The sequence below is a fragment of the Rhamphochromis longiceps genome, linkage group LG17, assembly GCF_057381845.1.
Source record: "Rhamphochromis longiceps isolate RC_006_pf linkage group LG17, R_longiceps_female_GT1.1, whole genome shotgun sequence".
Taxonomy (NCBI): domain Eukaryota; kingdom Metazoa; phylum Chordata; class Actinopteri; order Cichliformes; family Cichlidae; genus Rhamphochromis; species Rhamphochromis longiceps.
In genome coordinates this window covers 19,016,878-19,037,541 of record NC_140573.1, presented here as the reverse complement: position 1 = coordinate 19,037,541, position 20,664 = coordinate 19,016,878, and the positions used below count along the sequence as shown (strand labels likewise).

Below are 20,664 nucleotides of genomic sequence, written 5' to 3'. Positions count from 1 at the left end.
GGTGTTTCTATTTCACTGATTAATATGTGTTTATATTAAGCACCTTCTAGATGTTGGAATTTTTGTATTTGGTACAAAACTTATTTTCAGAAAATAAACTGTCACAAAGGGAATTTGCTGCAGTAGCTAAAAGAAGACCAGAAATGAAAGACAGAAGACAAACTACTAACAACTCAGAACCACAAACATAGCACAGAAATATAGATTTTTCTGGAGGTCAGAACTGGTATTAAACTTTTTCATTTGGGACATTACCGTGTTTGTAATAATCTGAAATGTTTTTGGTTGATACCCATAGAGATACGAAGAGGAGTAATGTTTGTCTGGACAGCAGGTGGCCTTTGTTTTAGGATGTCTTAAAGGATCCGGTCTCTGCCATTTGTGGACACTGGTTCTGCAAACAGTGCATCTCCTCATACAGTGCACTTCATCAGGAGACTTAGAGTAGCTGTGTTGTGGCTGCCATCAGCAGCTGTTATTGAGTTTAAGGTAATTTCATGGTTTTAAGTTACAATAAATACATTAAAAATATTTTATTTTTAATAAATCAATTATAATGTATACATTGTTGGTCTTAAAAAAACACATTTAAAGGTTCTACAAAATGTTTCCAGGGTGGAACCAATGTTCAGTCTGTTGTTCAGGGTTGATGATAATTCCAGTTACACGCCACACTCGGTAGAGGGCAGCAGCATGCTTTCCTTTCTCAATAGGTGGTACAGATTTGGAGAAGGATGCAGTGAAGTTTTTCAGCTGTGGGTACAGAGTGTGCGCTGCAAGATATGTTTTCGTTAACCCCTTCAAGTTAAAAATAAGATGCTTATGTGTCACAGAACTGTTGACTTTATGTTAGTCACGTGTAATACAGAATGTGTCAACATTTTGTAAAGGTCAAATTGTGAATGTTTTTGTATTGTTGAATAATATACTTTATTGTTTACTGTCTATGAGAACGACTTACTTTGAAAATTGATTATTTTATGTTGTTTGTACAGTTCTCACAGCATTGGTTGTGGCACCTGTGTCCAATACATGCCAGTAAAAATAAAGAACGCCTCATGTCCGTTTTTCAACTTGGAGGGAGTTACATGTGTGGAAAGTAAGACTAAAGATCTGATTAAATAATTTCTGAAAACTGGACTTCTGTCTGTGTTGTTTCTTTTTCATTTGACATTTGTAATTTGACAATGACACTCCACTTTACACGACATTTCTAAAGCCTCAACAGACCAACATATTAAAATAGCTTTGACAAATGATGCTGCTGGCACTGGAAAAGCATTCTAAGTGCAGAAATGCACTCTGGACTGGGCAGAGGGCTTGGAGAACCAACATCTCAGTGTGGTGATTCGACTTTCATTCAGGGAGCTGAACCTGAGAAAAACCCTTTTTGGGGTTGCAGCTGTTCTGGGGATTTAGTAAAGCTCAGATTAATGAGATACAGCTGAAGGTGAATTCATATGATTTTGATCTTATTTTACACATGTCTGAGTCCCACCAAATGCTCATTTTTACATTTCAGTGTGTTCTGTATCACAGAACATTTCATCTCTAAAGTATTTGCACTTGTGTTCATTATGTGCTGATCACTGTGCAGAAGTGAAACTAAAAATGTGAAACCAACTCGACTCACCTACACATTCACATATAGAACAAACACCAGAGAAGTGCAAAAATGTGGTATATCAGGATCATCCGCTCTGTCACACTTGAAATGTAGTCATGCAATATAAACATGACAGAAGGGGGAGGAGCTGTTCTATTCAGGGGAGAAGGAAGCAGAAAATAATCAGTGAGTTCAGACTCAGTTTTGCAGTCACAGAGTGCAAGAAAGAAAACAAGGTGAGTGTTATTGTGCATTTATGTGCCGTCAGAATAATCAGGAAAACTAATTTCTGTCTCAAAAAAGTTATGTGACTCTTCCTCAAGATGGAATAGCAACTCTGAAAGTCATTATGTTAAGTTTTTTAATGAAGTTTCTGGTGTCATATGGACAAAGATGGAGGATTAAAGTTTGGTTGATGATCAGTTCAACAGTTTTCTTCTGATGAGTCAGCTGTTAGAGAAAACAAGGATTTATGAATTAGTGAGATAGAGGATCAGCTAGGATCACTACAGGCTGGAGTGTGTTTGTGAGAGAGTCTGACTGAGAAGGGAGGGAGAGAGTGTTACGTTTTTAGTCTAGGCAAGTAATTAAACGCAACAAGAAGTTTGCCCATTCACACCCCACCCAAGCAAGAACACCAACAACGATACCTTTTAAAGTGCTAAGCAGCCATTTATTTACTTCGGCAGTGAGCAATGCCAAAAATAACAAACAAAACTCCCTAGTGGTCCCTACGCTTCCCTACACAAAAATGAAAAAAACCAAACAAAAGACAATTCACTTACCTAGCTTTCTAATGAAAAAACAGGAGAAAACGTATTCAACAAAAATGGCTTCTCACGCCTACTACGCTGCTGCAGTGAAGGATATATACAAAGTGAACAAAGCGTACGATCGCTACTTGACAAATCTATTTACAGCTATTTACAAAATGGACATAATAACGCCAGACATACACATGAAAACTCTACACTGCAATAAATCAACACACAGGTTCTTGGTTAAGTGGTGGCGGTTCGGGGAGAGGGGCCAGGTGGCTGTCATCCGGTAGTTAAGTACTGGAGGTGATCCATCAATTATCCAATCCGAGGATAGGCAGAGATTCCACCCAGATACCTAGCAGCCACGCCCAGGTGTCCACCTCCTAGGAGAGAAAAGGGGAAAGATACCCACAGCCATCCTCTGGTGGGAGGAGTAACACAAAACAAACACATCACTGGATCATAACAAGAGTTTGTTATATTTCCTGGGCCCTGTTTCAGGAAGCCGGTTTGGAAAACTCAGAGTGAAAAACGACACTCACGGTTGAGTAACCCCGAACTGTCCAACTCGGAATATTCCGTTTCAGAAAGGCTGATAACAATTAGTTCAGTCAACGCGGAGTTGCTTTAACCCCAAGTGAAGCGCGCGGACGAGGATACATAAAGCCCTGATAAGCGGAGCACAGATTAAGCGAGTCACCATGGAGACGGAGGGAAAGAAGGCGCGGTCAATGTATTTCACAGCGCTTGAGGCCGAAATTCTGATGGCAGCATATGCCGATAACATGCAAATTCCGCGGAAAAAAGTAACACAGCCACAGCTGCAAAAGAAAGGGAGCATGCATGGCAAAACATAGCCGACAGAGTCAATGCGTGAGTGTTAATTTAAACATTGATCTAGGGATTTCCACCCATTTAACACGTTATTTTATCATATGTTATTTTATTTGTTATTTTATACATTTTATTTTGTGATGTGATGTGAGCGCAGGTGCAACCCAACAGGCCCCAAACGTTCCTGGCAGCAAGTAAAAATGAAATATAAAAATATAGTCCAAACAGGTAAGGTGTAATTGTATTATGAGCCATAGTGCTTGGTCTGTTTGTCCCATGTAAATCAATTGCAGTTAGAGGCTACATTAATTTTCTTTCTGTAAGCACTTATTGAAATTATCTGAGCACATTACAAGTACATATTTGCTTACTCTGTATGCTCAAATGTGGCCCGTTATAGCCAACAGAAAAAAAGCGGAGGCCCGAAAAACAGGTGGGGGTCCTCCACCACCACCACTCACAGAGGCTGAGCAGTTGGCCCTCAGCCAAAACAGTGGGCGCCCTGTGGCCGAAGGCATCTCTGCGGGGACATCCTCTGAGGCAATAACCCCGCAAGACACAAGTGCCTACATAAGGGGCAAATTCAAAATAATACATGATGTGCATACATCCTTTCTTCACAGTCACCTTTGCAGTGCGACACATTCATTTGATAAACTCTTTACCATAATGAATTATTTTGTAGTGAAGTTATTTTCCGACTGATTTTGCCTTCCCTCAGCCTTGGTTGTCTTTGAGAGCATAATGACAATGAAGTGTAAGGTGATTGGTATGTTTGTTAATTGCCATTTGGTCCCTTGTAAGTTATAAGTGACCTGTATAAACCTCATATTCTATCAGTTGATGGTGATGGTGTACTGCATCTGGTGCAGCCTCCTGTTGAGCCAGACCAACATGCAGTTGTGAGTAATACTCCACAGATTATATGAGTTTACAGTAGAACAGCAATGTTGTTAATTTCTTTACTACAGGAAAATAATGAAGAAACATTGACAGCTGTTACAGAGGAGGAAGCAACAGAGACACTTTATGAGGTTTACATCTTTTAATACTTTGTGTACAGGAAATACAGGCGACCAATAAAGCCAGTTGAACAAAAAATCTGTTTATTCTTCTTTCAACATGTTGAGGTGATGGGTCAAAGGAAATGATTGTGACATATGGTGTCTCTGACTGCGCTTCCATCTTGTATGTCCGTGGGAGGGTCAGGATGTTCATGGTTTGGATCACTGCTGATGTTTGGTTCAGAAGGACAGTGTTCTCCTCTAATTGTGGCAATGTTGTGAAGAATCACACATGCCACAATAATGTCACATGCCCTTTCTGGGGTGACCCTGAGTCTTTGCAGGCACTGGAACCGGGCCTTAAGCATTCCGATAGTCATTTCAATTCTGGCTCTTGTCCTGCAATTAGCCAGATTATATCGCTGCTGTGGGCCCGGTTCAGGGTCAGGGTAAGGGGTAAGCAAATAGGGTAAACATGGATACCCCCTATCACCAAGCAAGTAGCCAGTGAACTCTCCTAAGACAGAAGGATACACTTCAGTTCAAATGTCCCTGAAGCAATTGGTCTTTATATATTTTAAAGTATTCTCAACTCACCATGTCCAAATTTTGTGCTCAGTGTACATTCACGGAATATTTGTGAGTCATGGACAGAGCCTGGCCACTTGGCTTCCACATTTGTGATAATGTTGGCAGCATCACATATGATCTTCACAGTGCAGAGAACACAAATTAGCATCCATTACTATAATGAAATAATTTGTTAGTTTGACATGCTACAGGGAACTATGTACCTGCACATTAATGCTGTGGAAAGACTTCCTGTTCACATAGTCTCCTTCATTTACTGAAGGAGCAATGATTGGAATGTGAGTGCCATCTGTACAGCCAATCACGCCTGGGAACCCTGAAAATAAATGTGCAATTTAAGTAGTAGTCCAAGTATCACCACATCATACATTAAGTTTTGGTCATCCTGATACCTGCAATTTTGTGGCATCCCTCTTTGATAAATCTTGTGGGTCTGTGACCGGGGAACACCACAGACGAGTACAGGAGACGTTTCAGTGCAACTGTAACATTCCTGACTGCCCGACAGACGGTAGCCTTGGAAACGTGCTCAGCGTCACCAATATTATACAGAAAGCTCCCGTTTGCAAGAAACCGAAGTGCAATACAAATAATATGCAATGAACTGAGAGCATGTCCGCGATGTGTCACATGCGTAATATATGGCCTGAGGATGTTATCCAAATAAATTATAGATTGTGCTGAGAAACGGTAACGTTCGCACAGAAAATCATCAGGAAATGATAAAATGTCCAAACGCGCTCTGATCACTCTCTCCCGGCGGAGAGCTCTGCGGAGAATTTGGGCTTCACGATCTACTGGCTCTTCAAGGAAGGGACACGCCATGTCCGACACTTCCTACTGTCAGGTTTCCGACAAAGGGGCGGAGACAGTCAGGGTTAGTTGTAGTAAACCTGCTAGGGGGCAGGTTAGCTTCACGGAGTGTGTCGTCATAGTGACTCACTCAGGCTGCAGCTGAACTCGCTTTGTGAAACCGAAAACCCAGAGTTTTCGTTAACTCAGGGTATACTTACTCAGTTTTTCCACTAAACCGGCTTCCTGAAACAGGGCCCTGTTCCACCACTTTGGCTGTTGTGTAAACACGATTGCTATGATGCTTTTATTTCCATTGCAGTCAGTATTGCTGGTTTTGCTCTCAGGCTGACTGAAGATGAGTAGTTTGGAGGAAAAGGAGATCAGGGCAGAGTCTCCAGCACCCAGCTGTCTGTCTATGAAGAGTGACCATTCCAAAGATTTTCCTCCAGTCTTCAGTCATGAACCTGGACCCTCAGACACAATGTAAGAGACTGCTTCTACTGTGGATTGAGCTGAATATGATTTGGGTTGTTTCAGTCTTTTTATATTATTTCAGAAGCATTTGTAAGAATTGAGTAAGTTAATTGGGCTGAATCTACTCTGGAGAAGGTTATTTTCCATAATATAGGATAACAGAGGATTGCTGTATAATCATTAGTAGCTCATCCTAAAACAAGAAATTATGCTTGAGGATGTAAAATTCATACATAGGATAAATGTACATGCAAAACTATTTTTAGCTGTTTTGCATTTGAAATAACAAAAACTTGTCATGGGATGGTTGTATGGAAGGCAGAGTGAACCATACGCAGCTTTATTAGCTGGCCAAGGCAAATATGTCAACACATAAGGCATTTAAACTGGAGCAAACTGACTGAAAACCGACACTGCCAGATAGATGAGAGAACACATACAGTAATATGAGGGGGGGATCACCAATTGAAGAAAACCAAGGGCTTAAATACACATGAGGTAATAAGTGATGTGATGGAATACACCAGGGAACACAGGAAATAATCGGAGTTATGAGACAGTGGAAGCAAATCTGAACATATGTGAGACAGGCGTTGAACAAAATAAAACAGGAAGTAATGCAAACTAAGAAACAGACATAAGCTTGACACTGGGACGGGACAGTAAACAGAGATGGAGACATTAGAGACTGAGACGACAAAAGGACAAAACACAGAGACAGAGTGGACAGCAAAAACAGGGAACAGACATGAAAACAAACAACAACCAAAACCTGGAAACATAAGCAACAAAACTCTGAGGCTCTCAAAACCTGAACATCACATGAACATAAGTATCTCATAATTCTGAAGAATGAATAACAAGTCCAAAAAAGGTCTCAGAACCATAAGCAAGGTGTTACTTTGTGTGACTCTATAAAAGTTTAGATGTTTCAAAATAAATGTTCTTGTAAACTCTGACCTAAAGTAGCCTGTGATAAACAGAATACTTTGTTTCATCAGATAAAATCATGTAACAAACAGATATTCAAAAATTGTAATGTTCAGAAGAAGTAAAGTTGATATAAAAATCTTACACAAGTAATGAAATATATCTATTGTTACATTACAGGAAATGTAATGGAACAATCACTTTTGACAGGAAAAACTTAATTGTTTAACATGAAATCAACACAACATTAGTGGTAAATACTTAGGACTTGCTACTGAGCTATAACACGTTGGCAGCTGTAGCTCAGACGGTAGCAGAAATCACCTGCTATTTGGAAGGTTGGTGGATCAATCTCTGCTGCTTCAGTCTGGATGGCAAATATCCTTGGGCAAGATACTAATACTGAGTTGTTCTCCATGCCAATACATCGATCCAGACACAGACATAAAAATTTGGATCACCTCTAATTTAATGTTTCTAAATTCAGATTAAACTAGGGTTACTGTACTTGGCCCTAAAAGATTTAGAAATAGGTAAAGATATCGTCTTTTAATGTCATTGCCTGGGCTTCCCTAACACTGGAAAATCTGAACAAAGTCATTTTTGTTCAAAATATGTCTTTCAGTTTACAAATTTGTAGGACTGCTTTCCTCGATTTGCACAGTATCTCTAAAATTAGAAACGTCCTGTCTCAGAGTGATGATGAAAAACTAGTTTATGCATTTATTACATGTAGGCTGGACTATTGTAACTCATTATTACTGGGCTGTCCTAAAAACTCCCGGAAAAGTCTTCGGTTAATCCAAAAGGCTGTAGTGAAAGTATTGGCACGGACTAGAAAGAGAGAACATATTTCTCCTATATTGGCTTCAAGCACAGTTATACCAAGTTTCTTTTTATACACTTCAGCTCGGCATTCAACAATCATCACTAAAAGACTGATAGCAGAACTAATTAACCTTGGCCTCCCACATATTAATCCACATCTGTATGTGGTTTAAGGACTTCCTCAGATACTGCCCACAGAGTGTGAAAGTAGGGCCTCACCTCTCTCGTCGACACTCAGTCTTAACATTGTCTCAGGGGAAGAAACTGTGAGTCTGGAGGTGTGGTACCTGATTGACCTGAGGCGCTGACCAGACGGCAGCAGGTCTCTACACATTTAGGTTAAAGCTCTATCATGAAAACAAGACGAACTGTATGTCTTTGGGAGAGCATGCAAACTCCATACATCCCAGCCTGATGGTGGAATTGAACACAGTTCTTGCTGTGAGGCAACAGTCCTAAACACTGTGCCACAGTGTGTTCCCAGTGCCAGAATAACAGGATTCAGCCCCATAAAACCAACCCTGACAGAGTTACAGGTCAGTGCCCAAAACCGGTAACATGCAAAAGAAGAAATGTCTCACTTGTGGTGTGGTGGTCAGAGGAGTTATGATTAAATTTGAGACAATGACATCCAGAAGAGTTTAACCTTGAGGAAATATAATTATGAAATATAATTATGTGTTTAAACAAACTCACCAAAAGGCGGCAAAAGTTTGAAAATACGCCCAAGGTGCTGTAAAACAAAAGTAGCGTGAAAAAAAACACAAAAATAAAAACAAAACAAGAAAATAAAAAATCACGAAAGAATAATAGGACTAGGCTCAATGCTCACAGTCATACAGCAAAAACTACTAAAATCTACTCCAGGCATACAATATTAAAATTTCTCCCATACACACGCTTTAAAAGAAAAAAAAAAGTTAGTGAATAGTGATATACCCACCACTTGATAACTGTCAGCTGCACCGGTGATGGTCATTGTAACGCTTAATTTTAGCTTCAAACACTCAAAAAGAAATTCCAATGTTTTCATGAAGGGCAACTATTAGTGGACAGATGATGGTCGATTCGATAAATTCAGAAATTGTCAGGTGTAACTGTCCCAATCCTGGGTCTGGTGACCCAGTGTTTGTATTTTTGGTTTAGTATTCTTTGATTATTGTTATTCATGATTTTGGTTTTCCGTCCCTTAGTGTTTATCTCACCTGTGCATAGTCTCTGTTCCTGTGTCTACTCTGTGCCTTTCCTTTGTCCAGTGTTTCATCTAGTCACTCTTGTCTCTGTATTCCCTGTCTCCCCAGTCACTTTGTTAAGCTTCGGTCTTAAGTCTGAGTTTTGGTCTGTGTGTTTCTCTTTTTATTTTGATAGTTCCTTGTCCTGTGTTCAGTGTATTCAGTTTTTCTTCCTCCGTAACTTGTTATGTAAGATTAGCCCAGCTGTATTTCCCTCCTGTTTCCCATTCCCTCATTTTGACCTTGTTTTATTTAGGCCTTGTGTTTTGCTCTGTTCGTTGTTGTATGTTTCTCTGTTTTACTCCTGTGTTAATCATTCTAGTTAACTCCTGGCTCCAAATTTCTCTGTTTAGTGTTTTTCAAGCTCCCTAGTTTTTGTTTCCCATTTAGGTTAAGTTTTGTATTTTTGTCGCTTGGATGTTTACAGCAAATAAAGCAGCCTCTTTGAGTTTATCCCCATGTGTGCCTTGAGTCCTACACTTGGGTCCACATCCTGCCTGCCACATCAATAACCCTGACAGAAATTTTCAATTAATAATCCCATGAAACAGTGGTGTTACTGGTTACAGTTTAAAATCTTTAAGATGTTAAGCCTTCTCAGATTCTGGAATTTATTTTTTTGGTACAAAAATGATTTCAAGAAAATAAAATACAATAAAGTAATTTTGTTTGGAGTCAAAATAGACCAGAAATAAAAGATGCTGAAGGAGAGACTACTAGGTGCTCAGAACTATAAACATGCCAAAGTTTTTTTTTTTTCTAGAAGCCAGTGCTGGTTTTAAACCTTAGTATTTCTTTTATGCCAGTGGTTTGTATTGGTCAAAATAAATTTTCATTGTCATTCACAGAGAGAAGGGAAGTCATGCTTGTGTGGAGGAGCAGCTGTGCTGCTGTGTTTTGTGTCAGGATGTCCTGAAGGATCCAGTCTCTACCAGCTGTGGACACTGGTTCTGCAGACAGTGCTTCACCTCATACTGGGACCAGGCTGCTTCATCGGGAGACTCCCCCTGTCCCCATTGTGGAGAAAAATCCAGTATCAGAGCTCGACTCCAGACTACCAGTCAGAGTAGCTGTGAACAAAGTAAGTCTGAACCTCTGTGTGCTGTTGGACTAATTTCTGAAAGCTGGATTTCTTGTTGATTTGTTTAAGTATTAGAGATATTTTTATGTTCTTTAGTTTCACAGTTTTTTTTTCTTTTTTCCAGCAATTGCAGGTTTGCAGGAGGTTTTAGATGAACATAAGATCAGTTTGAAGAGGAGATATGAACATGTGAGTGAAGGAACTGATGAAAAACGAAATGGAATTCTTCTCAACAACATCTACACTGAGCTCTACATCACAAAGGGACAGTGTGAAGAGATTCATAACCAACATGAGGAGAGGCAGCTGGAGATAGCTTCCAAAAAGAAGACTCTTGATGACACTCCAATCAGATGCCAAGACATTTTTGAAGCCGTATGTGACCAACAGAGACCAATTAGAGTGGTTCTGACAAATGGCGTAGCTGGCATTGGAAAAACCTTCTTAGTGCAGAAGTTCACTCTGGACTGGTCAGAGGGTTTGGAGAACCAAGACATCAGTGTGGTGATTCTGCTTTCATTCAGGGAGCTGAACCTGATCAGAGATGAGCAGTACAGTCTTCTAGAGCTGCTCCATATTTTTCATCCAGCATTACAGAAGGTCACAGCAGAGAAGCTCGCTGTCTGTAAACTTTTGTTCATATTTGACGGCCTGGATGAAACCAGACTTTCATTGGATTTCATCAACAGAAAGCTTGTGTCTAATGTCACACAGCAGTCATCAGTCAGTTTCCTGCTGACAAATCTCATCAAGGGGAATCTGCTTCCCTCTGCTCTCATATGGATAACTTCTCGACCTGCAGCAGCCAATCAGATCCCTCCTGATTATATTGACAGGATGACAGAAGTACGAGGCTTCACTGACACCCAGAAGGAGGAGTACTTCAGAAGGAGATTCAATGATGAAGAGCTGTCCAGCAGAATCATCTCCCACATGAAGACATCCAGGAGCCTCCACATTATGTGTACAATCCCAGTCTTCTGCTGGATCACTGCTGCAGTTCTGGAGCACATGTTGACTACAGAGCAGAGGGGAGAGCTGCCCAAGACCCTGACTGACATGTACTCACATTTCCTGCTGGTCCAGACAAAGAGGAGGAAGAACAAGTACCTCGAGGGACGTGAGACAAGTCCACAGGAGCTGATGGAGGCTGACAGGGAAGTTCTCCTGAAGCTCGGGAGGCTGGCCTTTGAACAAATGGAGAAAGGAAACATCCTGTACTACCAAGAAGACCTGGAGCAGTGTGGTCTGAGTGTCACAGAGGCCTCAGTGTACTCAGGAGTTTGTACAGAGATCTTCAAAAGAGAGTGTGTGATCTTCCAGAAACCAGTCTTTTGCTTTGTTCATCTCAGCATCCAGGAGTTTCTGGCTGCTGTCTACATGTTCCACTGTTACAACAACAAAAAGACAGAGGTGCTGCAGGACTTCCAGGAAAAAGACATCTCATCTTTGGATGTCTTTTTGAATAGAATCATGGAGAAATCTCTTAAAAGTGAAACTGGCCACCTGGACCTGTTTGTTCGCTTCCTTCATGGCCTGTGTTTGGAGTCCAACCAACAACTTTTAAAAGGCCTAATGGGTCAGACAGACAATATTCCAGAACACATTGAGCTAATCATCATTAACTTGAAGAAGATGAACATACTTAATGTTTCTCCTGACAGAAGCATCAACATCTTCCACTGTCTGATAGAGATGAACGACGTCTTAGTATATCAAGAAATCCAAAAGTTCCTGAAGTCTGAGAACAGATCAGAGAAACTCTCTGAGATTCACTGCTCAGCTCTGGCCTACATTCTGCAGATGTCAGATGAGGTTCTGGATGAGTTGGACCTGGAGAAGTACAACACAACAAAGGAGGGACATTTAAGACTGATTCCAGCTGTGAGAAACAGCAGAAAGGCTCTGTGAGTCCAGATGTGATTGTAAATCAGTTTACATTAGTTGTATAGTTTATCAGATATTCTCACTACAATATTCCCAATGTTATTCTTATACTTTTACACTTTTCTTCTTACTTCCCATACATTACATTTCAGTTTGATCTTCTCACACATCTGGAGCTGATTCAAAAACTGTGAAAATATTTATTTATAATGAAAGATTATTCTAATTATTTCATTTTGTCAGTAGCTTAAAATTTTTGAAGCCGTTACTGAGTGTCGCAGTTATTTGGTTTCAGTAATATAAATGAAATCAGTAAAGTTATTCAGTAAAATCAGCTCAAGAGCAATATTTTTATAAAACTTGTAAGAACCAACATGAGACACCATGAACTACTGATCATGTGAGATCAGTAGTTCATGATCTAACAACATCTTTCTGATTACATTATGTTGAAAAATATTCAGCCCTACTGAATTATTAATTGTGTTTGTGCTGAACAAATTTTTCAGAAGTTAAAAATAATGCTGGGAAGCATTATTTAAGGAAGTAAGCACAGTCATATGTCATCCACATTGAAATATTTCATTATGTTTATATTTAATGAAGTTCAGGTCTGATACTGTTGAGTTATTAGTTTTATTCCTATACCACGCGACAACAGATTCTAAATGTTTCAATTGTGGATTTGAAGCTGAAGCAGTGGGTGAGTGCTTATCCCATTCATATGCAGATTAGGAATGAATGGGAAATCTCTCTCCTAGGCTGGGTAGGGCACACTCTACGCAAACCTCCAACCAACATCATAAAGCAGGCTGGAACCCCCAAAGCAAGCGAAAGAGAGGCTGCCCAAGAAACATCTGGCGAACTATTGTTTAATGTCAGCCAGATCAGGTTAGCTGAACCACTGGTGTCATAAAGCAAAATGCCAAACAGAAACTGCTTCTTATTAAATTTAGGGAGTAATCTAAAGTGTCTTCTTTATAATAACATGTTTTCTCCTCTACATCACAGACTTTGTAAAGCTTGGCTCTCAGAGACTCACTTTGAAATTTTGGGCTCAGCTCTGATGTCCAACCCCTCCCATCTGACAGAGCTGGACCTGAGCTTCACCCCCCTGCATATTTTGAGTGGAAACAACTCTTTGCAGCATTCAGCAATGAAACCATTGCTTGCTGGTCTGGAGAGTCCACACTGTAGACTGGAGACTTTGAGGTCTGTTCAGTTAAACTTTTCTTTCTAGGATATTAAAGTTGCTGGAACTATTAAATAATCCCATTATAACATAAATTAGTCTAAGTCTGTTAGCCTCAACCAACTAACCAACCCAGTGATGTAACATTCTGTACTGACTGAAGATGGCGCTAAATATGTTTCGAGCACTTTAAATTTAAGCACTCTTAAATCCAGCTTCACAGACAGTGTCACATTTATGTCACCTTTTGAATGCAGGGCTCAATGGTGTAAATTAGCCTATATATGTGTAGTGTTTCAGTGCCCTTCAAGGTTAAGCAATAGTCCAAAGAAGGAGAACACTTTGTCACAGTGTGCAGTCGTGTTTAGGTAGACGCTAACTTGTTTAATGCATTTCTAAAGCATCACTGACATGTTTTGGTCAGTTAAAACTGTTCTTACCTTTGCCAAATCTTTATATTTTGCTGTACTTGAATCCTTCGTTGTAGAGGAACTAAACACAAGTAACAATTTTATTAGATATATATTGGTAAAACTTTTGCTGCTACTATTCTTCTGTAGTTTTATAGTAGAACTGTGTTGAATGAGCTACTTACATTGACCTTTACTGAGAAAACTTTTATTCCGTCTATTTTATTTTTGTAGTGAATTATATCCTGCTGCTACTGCATGTACTGGTTATAGAATTATTTTTAATAACAGAGAGAGAGAGACCCACAGATTTTGTATTTTGGAAAGAGTGGGCCTCTGTGCACATTAACTGTGTAGATCTTAGAAAAAAGGATTATAGATATTGACACTGCTGGTCCTCAGACTTTCAAAACAATCATATAGCTGCTGCAGGTATTGCCACACATAATGCGCAGCCACTAGCCAGATCTCAACCACTGGGAGTCCCAACTCCTCCTCCTGGAGCATATCTGGTTTCTGCTATGAACACGTGTATTTATTCCACTGCAGTGAGAGGCACCCAATCAGTGCTTTTTGGTGACAAGAGGCACTGATTGATGCCAGATACGACTTTAAAAGCTTTCACATCCCCCAGTAACTCAGTTATTATTGCTGGCTCTTTTACCTAGTGCTAAAAGTGATTTGTCTCAAATTATTGCAAAATATTGTGATTAAGGAAATTTTGTTATTCTTTATTCAGACTGAAGTGCTGCAGGTTGACAGAGACTGCATGTGCTGCTCTGGTCTCTAAAGTCCAACCCATCCCATCTGAGAAATCTGGACCTGAGCAAAAATGATGTGCAGGATTTAGGAGTGAAACACATTTGTGTTTTTTTGGAGAGTCCACACTGTAAAGTGGAGACGCTGAGGTCAGTTGCCTGTTAGCATTCTCTTAGAATTTATGATTAATATGAAGTTGTTTCTATTCTAGGAGTATATTGTTTAGTCTTTTGGGTATAGTATTATTTTCCTCTCCTTCTGAATTCTGTTTTCCATGTTTCTAGCTCTTATTTACTTGTTTGATTATAATAGTTTCCTTTCGTGTGTAATCTCTCCTAGTTTTATCTTTGTGTTTTGTCCTTAGCATCTTCGGTGTGAAGTCAGTTTTGTCTTCATATTTGTTTTCCCTTTCTGTCTTTCTCTTTCTGTTCCTGTGTTTTCTTATTTCTTGTCTTATTTTGTGAGTCCCTCATCTCATGTGCTTTGTGTTCAGTTTTGCTTCCCCTTGTCTCATCATTTAGATTCTGTTCACCTGTGTCTTATTTTCCCCAGCTGTGTCCTTTCTCGCTAACTATGTCTTGTGTTTATTTAAACACCCAGTTTTCCTCAGATCCTTCTTTCATTCTCCCACATGCTGTGTATTCCTGTTTTCTGTTGGGTCCCTTTAGTCTCTAGTTTTGGTTTTGGTTTTCTATGAGTTCCAGCAATTGACCTGTCTTTTGAGTTTGCTTGTTGTCTCTGGAGTCATGCTTATTGGGGCCTAAATCTCCCTGCCACACAGTGAACAAACATGGATACGAATGTTTCATGCACAAATCTTTAATTTATCAATATTTTCATAGTTTAATTGGTTTGTTCTTTAGGAAAATAGTCCCCCTGACCTTGCATATGAACAAATGACAGCCTTACTGCTTTTTCAATTTAAACATGATGAACGAGCCATCACTACTGTTACTAATAATAACAACAATGATTACAATTATTATTTTTATTCCCTTTGGTCATTGTTTACTATTTTCCAAAACACCATATGCCATTAAATGAAAAATAAAAGGAATGTAAAGAAAATAAAATGCAATTGTGGTGACCCACTAGAGGACTCCACTTACACCCAAGCTGAGAGGAAGGATTCTGCTGTGTTTGGGCGCAATATGCTCAGTTCATGTTTGGAGGTGAAAAAAGTTGGAATGTAAAACCAGAGCTCCTGTGTCGTGTGTCACATGCCTCCATACAATCACTAAGGGAATGACCACTCTTCAAAGGAAAAAATGAATTAAATTGAATTGAATGAAATCAAACATTTCCCAATATACAAATGTGGCAAGAACAAAACAGGCCAATACACAGGTTTCAATGATCCAACAGTAATTTTGCATGGTAACAAACTTCTTCAGCAGGTTAAAACATTTCCAACATTTCCAAGCAAATATTATTAAATGAGGCCACTGACGGGAACAGCAGACATCTCAGTGCTTAACTCATCATTTATAAAGCATTAGTTCTCCTTAGGATGTATTTTATAAACACATAAAACATAAATGTTATTCTTGATTAATGAACTTATATATAACATGTTCATGGTATCATAAGTGATTAACAAAGTATTTAGATGCATGCACACACACACAAATGTTTGCAGCTGAGAATAAATATTTCTATGTTCTGTATCTCTTTGTGCTTTGTCTATGTCATTTTCCTGTTGTGGACATAGCTTAGACTTGTTTGAGTCTTAAGGTACTTTAATTTTCATTTTTAAATTCTTTTCTAAAGAGAAAGCACATTATTCCTATATTGGCTTCTCTTCATTTACTCCCTGTTAAATCTAAATTTAAAATTGTTCTCATCACATACAAGGGCAAGAATGAGCAGGCTCCATCGTATCTTAACGACCCTATATTACCATATCATCACATTAGAGCACTCTAATGGTGTGTGTGTGTGTGTGTGTGTGTGTGTGTGTGTGTGTGTGTGTGTGTGTGTGTGTGTGTGTGTGTGTGTGTGTGTGTGTGTGTACTTTGTTAATCAGTTATTGAGACTTTCTAAATGATAACGCCAACACATTATATATAAGCTTATTAATCAAAAGTAAACATTTATATCTGTATTTATAAATGACATATTAAGGAGAAGTAATGCTTTAAAACTGAATTAGGCACTTGCTAATGCTTTACTAATATTTAATAGTGTTTGACTTCACAAAACTGTTTAAACATTGATATTGATTCTTCAGATCACTGACAGAAAGACAACAGTTTCTTCTTTTATTCTTTATGCAGCTTGAGTAACTGCAGTTTGTCGGAAATCAGCTGTGCTGCTTTGGTCTCTGCTCTGAAGTCCAACCCGTCCCATCTGAAACATCTGGACTTAAGGGAAAACAACCTACAGGATTCAGCCATGAAAGAGCTGTCTGATCTTGTGAAGTGTCCACACTCCAGACTGGAGGATCTGAAGTAGGTAGAGGTTTCGGTCCAATTGCTTTCAGCAGTACCGTTTCAATTCAGGGTTGCTTTCTTTGAAGAACCCAGTCTATGTAAGCTGGGTGCTTCAAACACCGCAACCACTGAGAAAGCCAGAAGTGAGCAGCTATTAAATGATGATTTAGCCTATAAAGTGCTGCTCAGGTTCCCTTTCAACCATGACACTACCCACTAGAAGCATTTTGTACTTCAGTGTCATACAGAAATGACAGCATAATCTTAATTTTTTTTAATTTGACTTACTTTTACTGAGATGTTTCATAGGTATGTGGTGTATCAGAGGCTGATTCTCCTTCACCCAAACATGCCATATCATAACTGCCCTAAGTCAAATAGAAAAAACGTTAAACCAGGCTGATTTTTGCCACATGGGTCTAACAGGACAGAGAAGATACAAACATATAGCATCCTTATAAAACAGAGGTCACTAACAGGCGGACCGCGGTCCAGATCCAGACCCACAAGGTGTCCCATACAGGCCAGGACCTACAGCCAAAACAGAAGTTTATGATTAAACACCTGCCGTGGTGAAAAATGGAAAAAATGGAACGTAAAAAAAAGAACAAAGGGTGAATACCTGACAAAGTGCTTGTGCAATAATGAAGCTTTCAGGATTCAGCATTTCATTTTCACTGTGGAATTGAGTGAAATCTACAGTGGAAACAGACTTCATGCTAAAGGTCTCTGTAGTGAGACTCTGAAGTGTATGAGCTTCGGGATTAGCAGGTTCACTCCAACATGTTAACATAGGGCACAAGAGGAAGACAACTGTGTTACACAGCTGTTCCAGTGCCTCGCTTTTTATACTGGATGTGCTAAATCACTGACTTGGGTATTATTTATTTCTTCTCTCTACAGATGGAAGTGATGGTAAGATGGGGTGTATGCTGAGAGAGGATAAGTTATTTTCTGATGATCCCGAGAAGCTGAGATTCCAGAAACTTGTATGTAGAGACAGTCTGCCAGGGCATGTTACTGTGCGCTCCTTTGCCCAAACAGTTCCACTGTCAGAAACAATTCACAGTACACTATCATCCCTGTGTGTCGTCTGGATCAGAGCATCATTTGTGGATCTGGACTGCTCTGTCTTTTACATACTTTTTGCCGACACATTGGGACACCAATCCTTCTGCTCCAATAGAGACACAAAAGCTCTGGGTTTGAGTAATTGAAAACCAAAATTTACACTGAAATGCAAAATTTTAATCTTTAAATTATACCAGTGTTTATTTCTCCTCTGTATCAAATTAATTAAATTGATGCAGATTATTTAAACTGCCATATATTCTAGGATACTGACACTTAGAAGTAATTATAAGGGGAAAAATTGTGTTAACCAAAGGCCAAATTGTGTCTTTACACTTGTAGTGTAAAATAAATTTTGTTGCGATTTTAAAGTTGTAAGCTTAAATCTGTTTTAAGCCCTGAAATCTTCAGATGGATGTCTGCTCTTGAAGCTATGATGGCTCAAAAATGTAAGAATAAAAACGAAGTACCAAATTTAGACCCCTCCTTTTGTACTTGGATTGCCTGTGACTCTGAAAAGATAAAAGTATCACATGCCTTCATTAAATATTATATTACTCTATAAATACATCAGTTGATTTTGACAGGATCAGGTGGGAGCTTTTCTTCCTGTTGCAAACAGGAAGCACCAACAGAACAAAAAAAGGTTAAATTCCACCTGTAATAACTCACAGCCTATTTTCACCAGCATAGATCAAAAGAATAACACTTATTTAAACTCGCAAATAACTTGTTCTATCACAGTTGTGAAACTTTCTATAAATACTTGTTGGTATGTTGAAAACCAACCAATGTTATAGTGAGACCTGCAAAGCTATATTTAAAAGCCATGATATTCTTTTGGAGAGTTTCTGCCAAGATGCCTAAACCCATTCAGCCAAAGAATCATAGCAACAAAGCTGAATGCATTTTACTGATCGTTCTCAAGTTTATCAGCTAATGTTCAAGTCAAGTCAAGTAGCTTTATTGTCATTCCAAACATGTGTGCTGGTACAGTACACAGTGAAACGAGACAACGTTCCTCCAAGACTGTTGTGCTACATATGGCATATAACAGACAATCAACACAGAACTACATAAATTGCAATGTGCAAAAATGGCAAAAAAAAAAAAAATGAAACTAAGACAGTTCAACACCAGACAGAAGAGAACAATATAGACACAAGACAGTGCAGATACAAGACACAACAGTGCAATAGAAATGTGCAAAAGACTGAGTATTGTGCAAAAAGTCACTTGGTGTATGAAGGTGTGTGTGTGTAAGTGCTTGGTAGTGACGTGTATGATCTCTCTGCGGTAGAGTATCAATTCCTGTGCCTGTTACAACACACAGAGGTGTTTGTGTGAAGCCAATTTAATTAAAACTAGTAGATAACGCCTTATTTCATATCATCATGTGCTGTATCTGAAGCATACTCTCTGTTTATTCATAATAATAAAAATAATAATAATAATAATAATACATTTTATTTGAATGTGCCTTTCAGAACATACAAGGACAGTGTACACATCAGAGAAATAAAAAGCAAGCATAAAAGCAGGCGGTTTACAAAATCACAAAGGATAAAATAGATTTAAAATAGCGGAATGGAGAAGGCTATGTGGGATAAGTTATTTTGAACAGGTGAGTTTTGAGTCTAGACTTAAAGAGAGAAAAGCAAGTGATATTTCTTATATCAGGAAGTAGGGAATTCCAAAGTCGAGGCGCAGAGCAGCTGAAAGCCCTGCTCCCCATAGCGGCAAGACGGGGAGAGGGAACAGAGAGAGAAAGCAAAGAAAAGGATCTAAGGGATGGTGATCTGAATCAAATCAGAGGGGAGAGCTGATGAATAGCTTTAAATGTATACAAAAGTATTTTAAAATTAATGCAATATTTGACCGGGACCCATTGAAGCTGCTGCAGGACAGGGGTGATATGGTGAATAGAAGGGGTCCTGGTTATAATACGGGCAGTGGAGTTCTGGACACGTTGAAGCTTATGGATGGAAAAGGAGTGAATTGTGGTAATCAATCTGAGAAGTAACAAGGTTATGAACAAGAATGGCAGTAGCATGTGGAGTGAGAAAAGTTCAGAGACAATTAATGTTACACAATTAGAAATATGCAGACCGAGTGACATTATTGATATGCGAATTAAAAGGTAAAGTACTGTCGAGGATAACACTAAAACTTTTTCACACATGGAGAAACGGAGACCGGTGAGTTATTGATAGTAATAGAAAAGCTATTAGTTCTAGATAAGGTTGATTTAGAGCCTACCAGAAGAAGCTCTGATTTGTTACTGTTAAGAAAGAAGAGAACCATGAGTTGAGTTCATTTAAACAGAGGGTGAGGGAGGATGGGGGAAGAGCAGAATCAGGTTTAGTGGACCGATAAGCTGGGTGACATCAGCATGACAGTGAATCTGAATATTATATTTATGAAAAATGTGTCCACACAAAGAAGGTAGATAATGAAAACAATGGGCCCCAGGAAAGGGTTTAAAAGTAAAGGATTTAAGTCGAATAATAATACTTTGCGATCAGATAAGTATGATTTAAACCAGGCTAGTGGAGTATGAGAGAGACCAATGGAGATTAACCTACTAAGGACAATGGAGTAAGAGATAGTGTCGAAAGCAGCACTCAGATTGAGGAGAATAAGAATGGAAAGTAAATTGGAGTCAGCTGCCATAAGAAGATCATTGGTTATTTTCATGCACTGCCTTTAGGGATTTGCCAGCTTGCTTAGTTTGTAGCCGACTCGCTAGCAGCACGGCCTCTTTACCTGGCCCTCCA

At 39.2% G+C, this 20,664-nt stretch overlaps 1 protein-coding gene and 1 pseudogene across 2 annotated transcripts in view; one reads left to right on the top strand and one right to left on the bottom strand.

Moving 5' to 3' along the window:
- Positions 1 to 20,664, bottom strand: part of LOC146649564 (uncharacterized) — a 380,555-nt gene that overhangs the window by 26,963 nt on the left and 332,928 nt on the right. The window lies entirely within an intron of this gene.
- Positions 1,782 to 16,838, top strand: LOC146649574 (NLR family CARD domain-containing protein 3-like; annotated as a pseudogene). Its single transcript, XR_014908354.1, has 7 exons — positions 1,782 to 1,842; positions 5,911 to 6,074; positions 9,904 to 10,136; positions 10,261 to 12,043; positions 13,035 to 13,235; positions 14,365 to 14,533; positions 16,661 to 16,838. The product of XR_014908354.1 is annotated as an NLR family CARD domain-containing protein 3-like (transcript).